This window comes from Mobula birostris, chromosome 7 (assembly GCF_030028105.1).
Source record: "Mobula birostris isolate sMobBir1 chromosome 7, sMobBir1.hap1, whole genome shotgun sequence".
NCBI classification, from domain to species: Eukaryota; Metazoa; Chordata; class Chondrichthyes; order Myliobatiformes; family Myliobatidae; genus Mobula; species Mobula birostris.
The window spans coordinates 32,985,411-32,998,365 of record NC_092376.1 but is presented as its reverse complement, the minus strand read 5'-3'; the positions used below and the strand labels follow the sequence as shown (position 1 = coordinate 32,998,365).

General features: G+C 40.6%; 1 protein-coding gene across 1 annotated transcript in view; it reads left to right on the top strand.

Moving 5' to 3' along the window:
* The window catches only part of LOC140200101 (FRAS1-related extracellular matrix protein 2-like), a 207,465-nt gene that overhangs the window by 131,817 nt on the left and 62,693 nt on the right, over positions 1 to 12,955 (top strand). The window lies entirely within an intron of this gene.

Genomic DNA, 12,955 nt, shown 5'->3' with positions numbered 1-12,955 from the left:
TTGCTGTGGGGTGTGGTTTGAAGGGCCAGAAAGGGCTACTCTGCACTGTATCAGTAAATAGTATCAGTAAATAAGTAAACTTTAAGATAATTTCTTCAAATTTTAAAAATTTAAATTTGATGCTGGTTACTATTCAATAGATGTCAAGCAAAAATCTAAAAGAGAAAGAATCCTCTCAGAGTTTCCCAATATCTTTGTCTGAATTACGTACATGGAGACTTGGGAGTACATTGCTTACTCAGAATGTACAGTTTTGACGAGAAAATCTGAAAATATTTTCATAAACATGTATTATTGTAAACAAGTACAGAATCTTAGGTGTTAATGTGGAGGTGCACGGGAGTGAGATTGATCAGCTAGTTGATTGGTGTCACACAACAGCATCATCACACCCAACATCAGCAAGACTAAGGAGTTGTTTGTGGACTTCAGGAAGGGGAAGTTGGAGGAACACACTCCAGTCTTCATTGAGGAGTCAGTAGTGAGCAACTTTAAGTTCCTGTGCCCAACACATTGATGTAATGATGAAGCAGCTCGACTTTATTCAGAGTTTGAAGAGATTTGGTATCAAAGTTCAAAGTAAATTTAGTATCAAAGTACATTTATGTCTGCATATACAACCCTGAGATTCATTTTCTTGAGGGCATACTCAATAAATCCAGTAACTATAATAGAACCAATGAAAGGCCGCTCCAACTTGGGTGCACAACCAGTGTGCAAAAGACAACAAACAAAAAGAAAGAAGAAATAATAATAAACATTGAGAACATGAGACAAAGAGTCCTTGAAAGTAAGTAAGTCCATAGGTTGCGTGCCACCAAGATTCATGCAGATTTCTATAGGTAGCTGCTTGCATCAGAGCCGCGTATGGAGCCTCCAGTGCACACGATCATAAGAGGCTGTCGAGGATTGTAGACTCAGCCAGTCCATCATGGGCACAACACTCACCACCATCGAGGACATCAGAGCAGCATCCATCTCTGAAGACCAGCAGCATATAGGACATGCCTTCTTATTATTACCTTTGGGAAGGAGGTACAGGAGCTCAAAGACCCACACTCAATGATTTAGGAACAGCTTCATCCCCCCTGCCATCAGATTTCTGAACAGTCCGTGCACACTACCTCATTATTCCTTTTTTCACTAGTTATTTTGTAGCTTTAGAAATTTTGTGTCTTTGAACTGTTCTGCCGCAAAACAAATTTCTCAACAGTTAAGTCAGTGATAAAAACACAATTCTCATTCTGACAAGGCACTGTGTACGGGTGGCTTAAATCTGAAGGGACCAGTGGCCCAGTTTTTGAGCTCTTAGCTATTAAGTGGACAGTCATCTGGTGAGGATGAATGAGCACATTCCTGCTGAATTCAGAATCATTACAGGACAGAGCCAAATTGGATAAGAAAGCAGGGGAACGGCTGTTAATAAAAACTAATGACTGATCCCATTCATACATTATGGCTGCAATGAATAATCTGGCAGATGTCATGGTGGAAATGAGGGTGTTGAACTGAAACATCTGGCCGTTAAACTGTGCCCCAATTATATCCAAGTCCCCTATTCCAAAGTGCATTCTTAAGTGGTGTGTATAGTGGGACTTGTCATATGGCACACCACACTAGCTTTTATTTATTGCTGAACCTAGATTGTACAGTGACACCCGTGAGAAGGCATTAAGATCTCAAATTTCTTTTTTTATGGTATTTTTAAATAGAAGACATCTGTGGCAATCAGACTGATGACTGCCATTCTCTGCCTCACAAGTGCAGACACTAACGCACTACAATACAAACACAGTAAAAGGATGAATGAAAGGATGCAACTGCATTTGGTGGAGTTATTAGTTCTTAGGAAATATAACTGTATCATTGTGTTCCAGAATCATCAGGCGTTGATACTTGAGTAGATTCTGTACAGCCCTAAGTAATGATTTGCCGTATTTGTTAACTTGTAAATCCCAAATCATCACACACAGAATGCTGGAGGAGCTCAGTAGGCCAGGAAACATCTATGGAAAAAAGTGCAGTCAATGTTTCAGGCGTAGACCCTTTAGCAGGATTGGAGAAAAACAGATGAGGAGTAGATTTAAGAGGTGGGGGAGGGGGAAGAGAAGCACAATGTGATAGGTGAACCAGGAGGGGCAGTGGTGGAGTAAAGAGCTGGGAAGTTGAATGGTGAAAGAGATACAGGGCTGGAGAAGGGGGAGTCCAATAGGAGAGAGCAGAAGGCTAGTCATAGTCATTGTCATTGTCATACTGTATTGATCTCGAGGGAAATTGGGTTTCGTTACAGTTGCACCAACCGAGAATAGAGTATAAATATAACAATATAAAGCCATAAATAATTAAATAATAATCTGTAAATTATGCCAGATGGAAATAAGTCCAGGACCAGCCTATTGGCTCAGGGTGTCTGACCCTCCAAGGGAGGAGTTGTAAAGTTTGATGGCCACAGGCAGGAATGACTTCCTATGACGCTCTGTGTTGCATCTCGGAGGAATGAGTCTCTGGCTGAATGTACTCCCGTGCCCAACCAGTACATTATGTAGTGGATGGGAGACATTGTCCAAGATGGCATGCAACTTGGACAGCATCCTCTTTTCAGACACCACCATCATAGAGTCCAGTTCCATCCCCACAACATCACTGGCCTTACAAATGAGTTTGCGAGGGAGAAAGAAAAGGGAAGAGGAGCGCCAGAGCAAGGTGATGGGCAGGCAAGGAGATATGGTGAGAGAGGGAAAAGGGGGATGAGGAATGGTGAAGGAGAGGGGAGGTGGGGTGGGGGCCATTACCAGAAGTTCGAGAAACCGATTTTCATGTGCCATCAGGTTGGAGGCTACGCAGACAGAATTTAAGGTGTTGTTTCTCCACCCTGAGTGTGGCCTCATCGCAACAGTAGAAAAGGCCATGGATTGACATAATGGAATGGGAATGGGAGTGGGAAGGGGAATTAAAATGGGTGGCCACTGGGAGATCTCACTTATTCCGGTAGACGGAGCGTAGATGCTCGGCAAAAAGCTCTTCCCATCTACATTGGATCCCACTGGGTGCACCACAGTGTATGACCCCAACAGACTCACAACCCAAGTGTCGCTTCACATGGAAGGACTGTTTGGGGCCCTGAAGGGAGAAGGTATAGGGCCGGGTGTAGCACTTGTTCCGCTTGCAAGGTTAAGTGCCAGGAGGGAGATCAGTGGGGAGGGTCAAATGGTTAAAGGAGTCGCATAGGCCGTGATCCCTGTAGAAAGCAGAAAGTGGGGGGGGGGGGGAGGTAGGGAAAGATGTGCTTGGTGGTGGGATTCTATTGGAGGTGGCTGAAGTTCTGGAGAATTATGTTGTGGATGCGGAGGCTGATGGGGTGGTAGGTGAGGACAAGAGAAACCCTATCCGTGGTAGGGTGGCAGAAGGATGGGGTAAGAGCAGACGTGCGTGAAATGCAAGCGATGTGGTTGAGGGCAGCGTTGATGGTGAAGAAAGGAAAGCCTCTTGCTTTGTAGATAAGCTGTCTCCAGAGACAGATGCAGTGAGATCAAGAAAGGGGAGGGAGATGGCAGAAATAGACCCGGTAAATCTGAGGGCAGGGTGGAAGTTGGAGGCAAAGTTGATGAAGTCAACGAGCTTGGCACGGGTGCAGGAAGCAGCACCAATGCAGTCAATGATGTAGTGTTGGAAAAGTGGAGGAGTGATACCAGTGTAGGCTTGGAACGTAGACTGTTCCATGTAGCCGAGAAAAAGGCAGGCTTAGCTGGGACTCGTTGAGTGTCCATGGCTACTCCATTTGTTTGAAGGAAGTGGGAGGAGCTAATGGAAAAATTATTACGAGTGAGGACAAGTTCCGCTTGATGGAGGAGAGTGGTGGTGGAGGGGAATGGATTGGGTCTGGTGTCTAGAAAGAAATGGAGGGCTTTGAGGCCTTCCTGATTGCGGATGCAGGTGTATAGGGACTAGACATCCATTGTGAAAATAAGGTAATGGGGGCCAGGGAACTTGAAATCATTGAAAAGATCCAGAGGGTGTGAAGTGTCACAGATGTAGGTACAAAGGGACTGAACTAGGGGGAATAAAACAGAGTCGAGGTATGCAGATATGATTTCAGTGGGGCAGGAACAAGCTGAAACAATGGGTCTACCTGGACAAGTGGGTTTTCGGATCTTGGGTAGAGAGCAGAAATGGGAAGTGTATGGTGTGGGAACTATGAGGTTACAGATCATGAATTGTTGTTATTTATAAAGTAAGAAAGAAAAGATCTGTGAAACTGATCCTATTATTCTTCTAGGGCATAAGGCTGAAGATGAGAGATTCAGATCACTGCTATTCCTTTGGTTTTCAGGATTAAGCAATTGTTGAAGTTGTACGAAACATTGGTGAGACCTAATTAGGAGTATTGTGTGCAGTTCTGGTCACCTACCTATGGAAAAGATATCATTAAGGTAGATAGAATGCAGACAAAACATACAAGGATGTTGCCTGGACTTGAGGACCTTCCTTATAGGAAAAGGTTGAAGAGGTTCAGACTTGATTCCCTGCAGCATAAAAGAACAAGGGGAGACTTGATTGAGAATACACAGAGTTATGAGGGGTGTAGATAGGGTAAATGCAAGCAGGTGTTTTCCATTGTGGTTGAGTGAGATTAGAATTAGACGTTAAGGTTAAGGGTGAAAGGTGAAATGTTTAAGGGGAAAATGAAGAGGGAATTTCTTCACTCAGAGGGTGGTGAGAGTGTGGAGTGATCTGCCAGCAGAAGGTCGATTTCAACATTTAAGAGGAATTTGGGTATGTACATGGATGGGAGTGGTATGGAGCACTATAATTTGGGTGCAAGTCAATAGAACTCAGCAAATTAATAGCTCAGAACAAAACTAGATGGGCTGAAGAGCCTGTTTATGTGATGTATGACTAAAAGGTGTTTAAAGTACACTCAAACTATACAACCAAGATTTTCTGTGCTATTGTGAAGGCACGAGTTGAATAGGGATTGTCAGCCTGGCTTGGTGCAGGGAAAATCATGTCTCATGAATTAGACTGAGTATTTTTGAAAAAGGGAACAAGAACATTAACTGGGACAGGGTGATACATACACGAGGAAATCTGCAGATGCTGGAAATTCAAGCAACACACACAAAATGCTGGTGGAACGCAGCAGGCTAGACAGCATCCATAGGAAGAAGCGCAGCCGACGTTTCGGGCCAAGACCCTTCGTCAGGACACAGGTGATACATGCTGTCTGCATGGACCTTACACAAGGTGTTTGACAAGATTCCACATGGTAGAGCTGGTCTGGCAAGTTACAACATGTGTGGTCAAGGGTGAGCTGCTACTTGGATACCAAGTTGATTTGGTGATAGGAGTTAAAGGGTGAACTTGGGAGTAATTTTTTTCTGATTGGAAGCCTGTGGCCAATGATGTGTTGCAGAAATTAGTGCTGGGCCCAAGTTATTTAGGAATAACTTCTTTGAGTATTTAGTTGGCATGATTAGTAACTTTGCAGATGATACCAAAATTGGTATAGTGGACAGTGAAGAAGGTTGGCATAAGTTTACGACAGGATCTGGGTTAACTGGGAAATTGGGCAATGGAATAGCAGATGGGATTGGACAATTGTGAAGTGATACAGTTTGGTATGTTTATCCAGGCCAGGACATAGACTGTGAATGCAGAGCACTGGGGAGTGGTGTAGACTTTGGAGACCAAGGGGTACAAACACCTAGTTGGCTATAAAGTTGCAATGCATGTAGATAGGTTGGTGAAGAAGGGGATATCGCATGCTTGCCTTCATTAGCCAAGGTATTGAATATAAGAGTTAGGACATCAAGCTACAGTTGTACCCAAAATGATCGTTAGACAACAGATGGAATATTCTCTGCATTTCTGGTAGCCATACTATAGGAAGGATGTGATTAAGCAAGAGACAATTCAGAATGATTCCCAAGGCTGTTGCCTGGACTGGAGGATTTGCGTTACAAGGAGAAATCGGATAGGCTGGGACTGTTTTCTCCAGGAGAAAAATGGGCTGAGGGGTGATATTATAAAGGTTTATAAAATGATGGTGGCATTGATAGGGTAGTTAGTCTCTGTCCTTTTGTAAGAGTAGAGGAATCTAAAACTAGAGAGTATAGGCTTAAGATGAAAGGGGAAACTTTGAAGGGGATTGGAGGGGTCAGGATATTCACACATGGTGACAGTTACACAGAACAGAGGAGAAGTTAGAAGCAAGTACAGTTGCAATGTTTAAAAACGTGGTCACATTCATCAATATGAGTGGTTTAGAGAATATGGGCCAAGTGGAGGCAGATAGGACTAGTTTAGACAGCCATCTTAGTCGACATGGACAAATTAAGCCAAAGGGCCTTTTTCCATGCCGTACAACTCCATGAATCTGGAACTAATTCCTACTTCACCGAGGTGGGAAGAGTCACAGAACCAACATTGGAGCCCGACTTTTTTTCTGGCACTCCTGTGTCACCCTGGGTGAGATGGAGTTATGTGGTGAAGTCAGGCAACATTACCCCATATACATTTGAGATTTTTCACAAACATTTATCCAGGTTCTTAATTTAATAGTTGTACTTTAAATGAAGAGACATTTTCAAGTCAAGTCGTCACTTTTTATTGTCATTTCGACCATAACTGCCGGTACAGTACACAGTAAAAATGAGACAACATTTTTCAGGACCATGATGCTACATGAAACAATACAAAAACTACACTGAACTACGTAAAACAACACAAAAACTACACTAGACTACAGACCTACCCAGGACTGCATAAAGTACACAAAACACTGCAGGCATTACAATAAATAATAAACAAGACAATAGGCACAGCGGAGGGCAGTAGGTTGGTAGTCCGATGGTTTGAGAGAAGAACTGTTACATAAATAAAACAGCTGTACTCCCGCCAAATATCTTCACAGGAACAGAAAAGAAATAGAGATAACATGATGGGATTACATGATAACTGGGGAGGAGATGAATTGACACTGACATAGAAAATTTGATTGTTTCCTGAGATTCTGTCTAAAACTTCATGTGTCTCTAGCAACATTTCCCTAGCAACAAACAATCTGCTCAAGGAGCTCAATGGGCCAGACAGCATCTGTGGGGGTGGAAGGAACACTGGTAGTTCCTTTCCTCATTCAGATGCTGCCCCAGTCTTGAATTTTAACTAATAGAAGAAAATTATTAAGTAGCAACTTAATTCCTAGGTTTTGGAAAGAAAGGATGTTGGAAACGTGGTAATCTTGGAGACAGCGAGTTCTATTTATTGGCAGAGAATTGGGTAAATATACTAAATTTCCTCTTATTAATTCTTTAAGTGGATTTTTAAAACAATCCATGGTTAGCCATGGTTAACATTACCAGACTTTTCTTTCCAGGTTTATTTATTAACTTTAATGCAGATTCTTCAGCTGCAGTAGTACAATTCAAACTCGTGCCTTCTTACCAATCGTCTGGTCCCCTCAATACCGCTGTGTCAGTCACACTCAGTATGTGAAGAGAAAGATATCTTTGGATACGATTATTCACTCAGTCTCTGAGTTGTGACGAGCTAGGCCCAAGCAACAGTCACACAGTTATCTCTCAAGAAGGGTTCAGCAACACGTTCCAAGTCAGAACTTAACTAACTCCCACATCTTTCCATCAGAGTTCCTCCAAGCTGCTGAGTGCAAGGTTTACTCAGGCTTAATCAGAATTCTGCTGAGGCCCTCCCACTTTTTCACATGGGGAGGGGAAGTTGGGGCTTGCACATAAGGCAATGATTTAATGCCACTTTCCATCAGACCTGATCTGTACAAGTCAGTGCCTTGTAACCGTTTTAACACTTTAATCAGTCTTGCACTTTGTATAAAGCTCTCCTCCTATTCTTTGCACATGACCTAGTAGTAACCTAAAAAACATGAACAGTCAAACCAGATAATATGTTGTGAGACTGATCTATAGCAGGACATCTGCATAAAGTCTGAGACATTATGCTTTGTGCACAGTTCATTCTCCACTTCGATGGTTCTATGACCTACAGACTCACTTTCAAAGACTCTAAAAATAATAGTGAGAACAGAGGATGTAAAGACTTTACACAGCTTGCATTCCTTTGCACAGTTGTTTGTCAGCGTTCTTCTGTTTATGTATAGTTTTCTATAAAATTCTATTGTATTTTGTTTTTCCTGTAAATGCCAGCAAGGACGTGAATCTTGTGGTAATATATATGTTCTTTGACAATAAGCTTCGTTTGAATGACACAGTAGTGTAACGGTTACCGGAATACTATTACAGCGCTATTGATCACCAATTGGGGTTTAATCCCTACCTCTGTCCGTAAGGAGTTTGTACATTCCCCTTGTGACCATGCAGTTTCTCTGGGTGATCCGGTTTCCTCCTACATTCCAAAGACATACATTAGGGTTAGTGAGTTGAGGGCATGCTACATTGGCTCCGGAAGAGTGGTGATACTCGTGGGCTGCCCAGTACAATCCTCACAGATTTGATTGGATGCAAATAATGCATTTCACTGTGTGTCTCGATGTATATTTCACAAATAAAGCTGATCTTAAAAAAATTGATTTTTGGACTTTGTTTGAATACATCTGTATCTGACATTATTGGGTATTCTATCAATTTGTAATTCCACTGAACCTTGGCAGTGAAGTTAAAAACTCAGAAGCTGTAAGTTCGACCCTGTGGAGGACTACAAAAGTATGGTGAATTGATTCAGAAGTTTCTGATTTCATTAGCATGAGTCTGGAAAGAACAACTGTACCACTTTGGGCAGAGTAACATATTTTATTATGTCAGTTATATAAGGTAAACAATTATCACTGACATGTTGCAGGTTTGCCTTCAAATCATGTGATATAAAGCTTGTGCTAACCTGTAGAAATACGATTATCAATGAGCTTCACAGTCAACATTACACAACTGAAATAACCACAACTTTAGGGAGAAATGTTTCCAAATGCTACCCTGATATTCACTGATGTCACAAATGAAGAATTCCTAGATATCATTCCTTAGAAAAAAAATACTTTTGCATATAAATATAATATTTTCACCACACATTTGGCAATTCTTATTGAAGTTACTTTTAAAATGTTTGGACAAATCCATACTTAGTGCTCCATCCAATCCATCACTTTCTTAAGAAGAACCAGAGATGTTAGTTTACATTCCTCTCTTCATAGACAACTGTTGATTTTCATGAAGTTGCTGGAAATCATTGGCAGATTTATGCCAATGATTACTTTTATGTAAACACTTCTAATGGCCTGGCAGTTATTGACCTTTGTGGCACCAAAAAACTAACTATCCCAAGTATGGAATTTCATTCATTAATGGTTTTAATTTTAGAAGAATGTCTTAAAACAGTCACATTTTAATTATTTTTCCTTTTCTATTTGTACCTTTCTTTCTCTTTCTTAATCTGATTTCACCACCCTCCACACCACGATATTATTGAGAATTACTTGTTTTTAATTCCCCCTCCTCCTCCTCTCTCCTAACCTGATGAATAGGTTCATCTGAATCTACTCCCTCAGGTAGAAAAGACTTTGCCAATAAAGTTTTTGGAAGTACCTGTTGATAGTAATGGAAATATTATATCTGTAACAGAAACAGCTAGTAAGTGTATACACAACTATTAATATTAAGAATTATGAAATAAACGAGAGAGAGAGAAAGAATTGCTTGATGTCCTGCTGCAGTAAACCAGCTCCTGTTAAAATATCTTTGCGTCTGTTTTCAGTTCTTATCAACTTCTCCTCTGTAAATTCCTAAATGATAGTAAGATTTGTCAGATTATAATTACACTCTTCCCATAGTAGCTACACAGCAGGACACCACTGACAGAACAATCTAATTACAGTGTAAGAAGTTTAGATAAGCAGTTTTCTTTATAGATCTAGACATGGAACGTATGGTGGAGAAATTAAAGTCAAGCCAAAGTAGATCTGATTTTGTTTCTGCATCCTGATCCAGTTATCTCCTGGTCATTAGCTCTGCTTTGCCTGAAGATCACATTTGGACCTGACTCTGCACATGCATTAGCAAAGTACTGGAGGTGATAAAACTTTAAATTTAAAATGGAATAAGTTAATATTTTCAGCAGGTTGGGGAAAAACCTGCTGAATAAAACTTGCAGAGGAAAAATAAAATTTGTTTTGCAAGTTAATGTTAACAAAAAAAACTTAGTTTTTATTCCTCAAAGGGAATGACATGGCAAACTTTATTCAAATTTTTCACATCTCTGCTGATTATAAAAGTTGAGACTATCTCCCTGTGCTAGTGAGGAAAGTGCCTTGGTTTTTGACACAGGACTGGATAAGCAATGCAGGTTTATTAAATCTCACTTTTCTCAGCAAATATTGATCTCTCATCAGAGCATGCAATTTAATTGGACCATTAGTCTGTCAACTTATTTGCTGCTATTTTAATGATGTCATATAAATTTGAATAAATTAATTACTGTGAATTTTTAGCACACTTTTATAGAGTATACAAGCTCAATTAATATATGACCAGTTGGTTTGCATGAATCGCTCTCCTCACAAAGGCTACTGGGTTCAAGCGGTTGCTCTCGGAGATGTTCTGGAAATTCTGAGATTTATGAATGGGCTATAATTCGTATTGGACCCTTTCAGTTCTATGATTGTTTTCCTCTGTGTGGGTGATCTGTTAGTTTTTGTGCAAGGGAGGGATTGGGGAGTTTGGGGTTTGTGAGTTTTTGTTTCTTTTTCTTTTCGAGCAGGGGAGGTTGATGTTTTCTTTCAACTACTATGGTTTTTCTGTATTTTGTGGCTATCTGGAGAAGACAAATCTCAAGAGTTGTATTCTGTGTACATTGATAATAAAATAAACATTTAAACTTATGATTTAATGTTTAGATTGATGAGTATTTGTCAGCATTGGATACTTTCTAAGGATCATACTTGTTTTTGGGAGATTACACAGATTTTAACCTTGTTTCATTAATTTCCAATTTGCAGTCCCCTAAAATTCTAACATTACAGAGCTGACTAAGTTTCTGATTATTACACACATGGAATCCCTCCATTGTTTGAACACAGGAGAAGATATTATGCTTTTGAAGAGCAATTGCATGTCCATTGAGATGGTGTATATTTTATTAGATTCAATTTATTCATTAGATTCATTTTGAATTCACTTTGGTCGACGTAAGGCTTTCAAAAGTCCATAATACAACAACCACTGTTTTGTGGAATTTTTGTTCCAGTTTTTCATCATTTAACCGAGGCTACAGCTTTAATGCAGTATTGAAGGACTATAGTGCTGCAGATGTTCAATTTAAGGAGTATATCAGATGAGCTGTGCCCTTTCAAGTAAGACATGAAAGATCATCCAGAGCTATTCAGTGGGGTGGGAGGGGTGTGAGGAGATGTACGGCTAGTTCTCTGGCTCTTCTGACTAACGTTTAATGATTTCCTAACATCTGAGGCAAAATGCCAAATACAACAGATATAGTTAGGCACACATGTGCTTGCCATTGGTGCTGCCATTTTGCACTGAGTAAGTAAGTTAAGTTCCCGTATTTCTATCCTTTATGAATATATTTCTGACATTACAGAAAACCCATGGCTAGAATCATAATAAACACATTGATAGTTCATTGCAGTTATTACCCTCACCCCGGCGTACAACATAGGGGCAAGGTGGTAGAGGAGGAATTAAACAGCAACTGGATAGAGAAAAAAGAGTCAACAATTTGTTCAACGCTGCCTTGACTCTGATTCCTGGGAACCTCTGATCCATAACCACTCAAAGACGAGGAGCATTCATGATGAAATTGAGATCAATGGAGAGCACGCAGAACTCCTGCATTAGAAATAGAATATCTCACAAGCTATCCACAAATCTGCCGTGGCCGTCTGTGGGAGTGTCTCACTATCCTGCTCTCTCTTTGCACTCTCTTTGTTGTGCCATATATTACATTTTTATGTATTAATAAAGCTTTATTTGTCTCATGCACATTGAAACACACAGTAAAATGCATCATTAGCGTCAACAACCAACACCGTCCAAGGGTGTGCTGGGGGCAGCCCATAAGTGTTGCCAAGTTTCCAGAACCGTCATAGCGTGCTCACAACTTACTAACCAAAACGTCTTTGGAATGCCGGAAAAAAGACTGGAGCACCCGGAGGAAACCCACAGGATCAGATGGAGAACATATGAAATTCCTACAGACTGAGGTGGGGATTGAGGCCCGATCGCTGGTGCTGGAAAGCTATCTTCTATGCAACACTGTACCGCTGCTGCTAAACAAATTTCACGACACCTGTCAGTGATATTAAACCTGATCCTGGTTCTGATTTTTCTGTTTCGCCAGCAGGGAGAAGGCAGTTTGACACGTATTGTACTATTTCAGAAGTGTGTTAAATGAGATGAAGCAATATCAATTACTGGTTTTGCTGTGAACGAATAGTGGGAAAGACTCACATATACAGTATCCAGCCTACGTAGTGCATTTTGTAGAAAAGTGAGTGAACGTTTGGACTTTCTTGGCAAATGATTAAACTTGCTACCACAAGGTTAATCAATCTGCTGAAAACTGTATCTGCGATTTCCTGCAAAAATTAAAATTGAACAGATTAATTCTTAGAAACGTATTAACAGGTAATGCAACATTTTGTTCCAATTAGCATGATAAAACAATGGATTCCAATCTATTGAACTGAAACATACAATAAGTGAATGGATATATTTGAAAGCCTGCTTTTAACTCGAATTACCTTTTGTTTGTACTTTGTTTTTTTTTGCCTGAGTTGTTTCAAAAGATATAATCTTAACGTTGCACTTTGGTTACCTGTGTCTTATTTGTATTGATATGGTTTCTCACTAGTTCTGTACCTGTGACTGCTCCTGTGCACACTGTCTTTCATTTCTGCTAGGGGGAGTCCAAGCAGTGAGTAACAACAGGCTGCCAGTCCAGCACAGCCAAGCCCGAT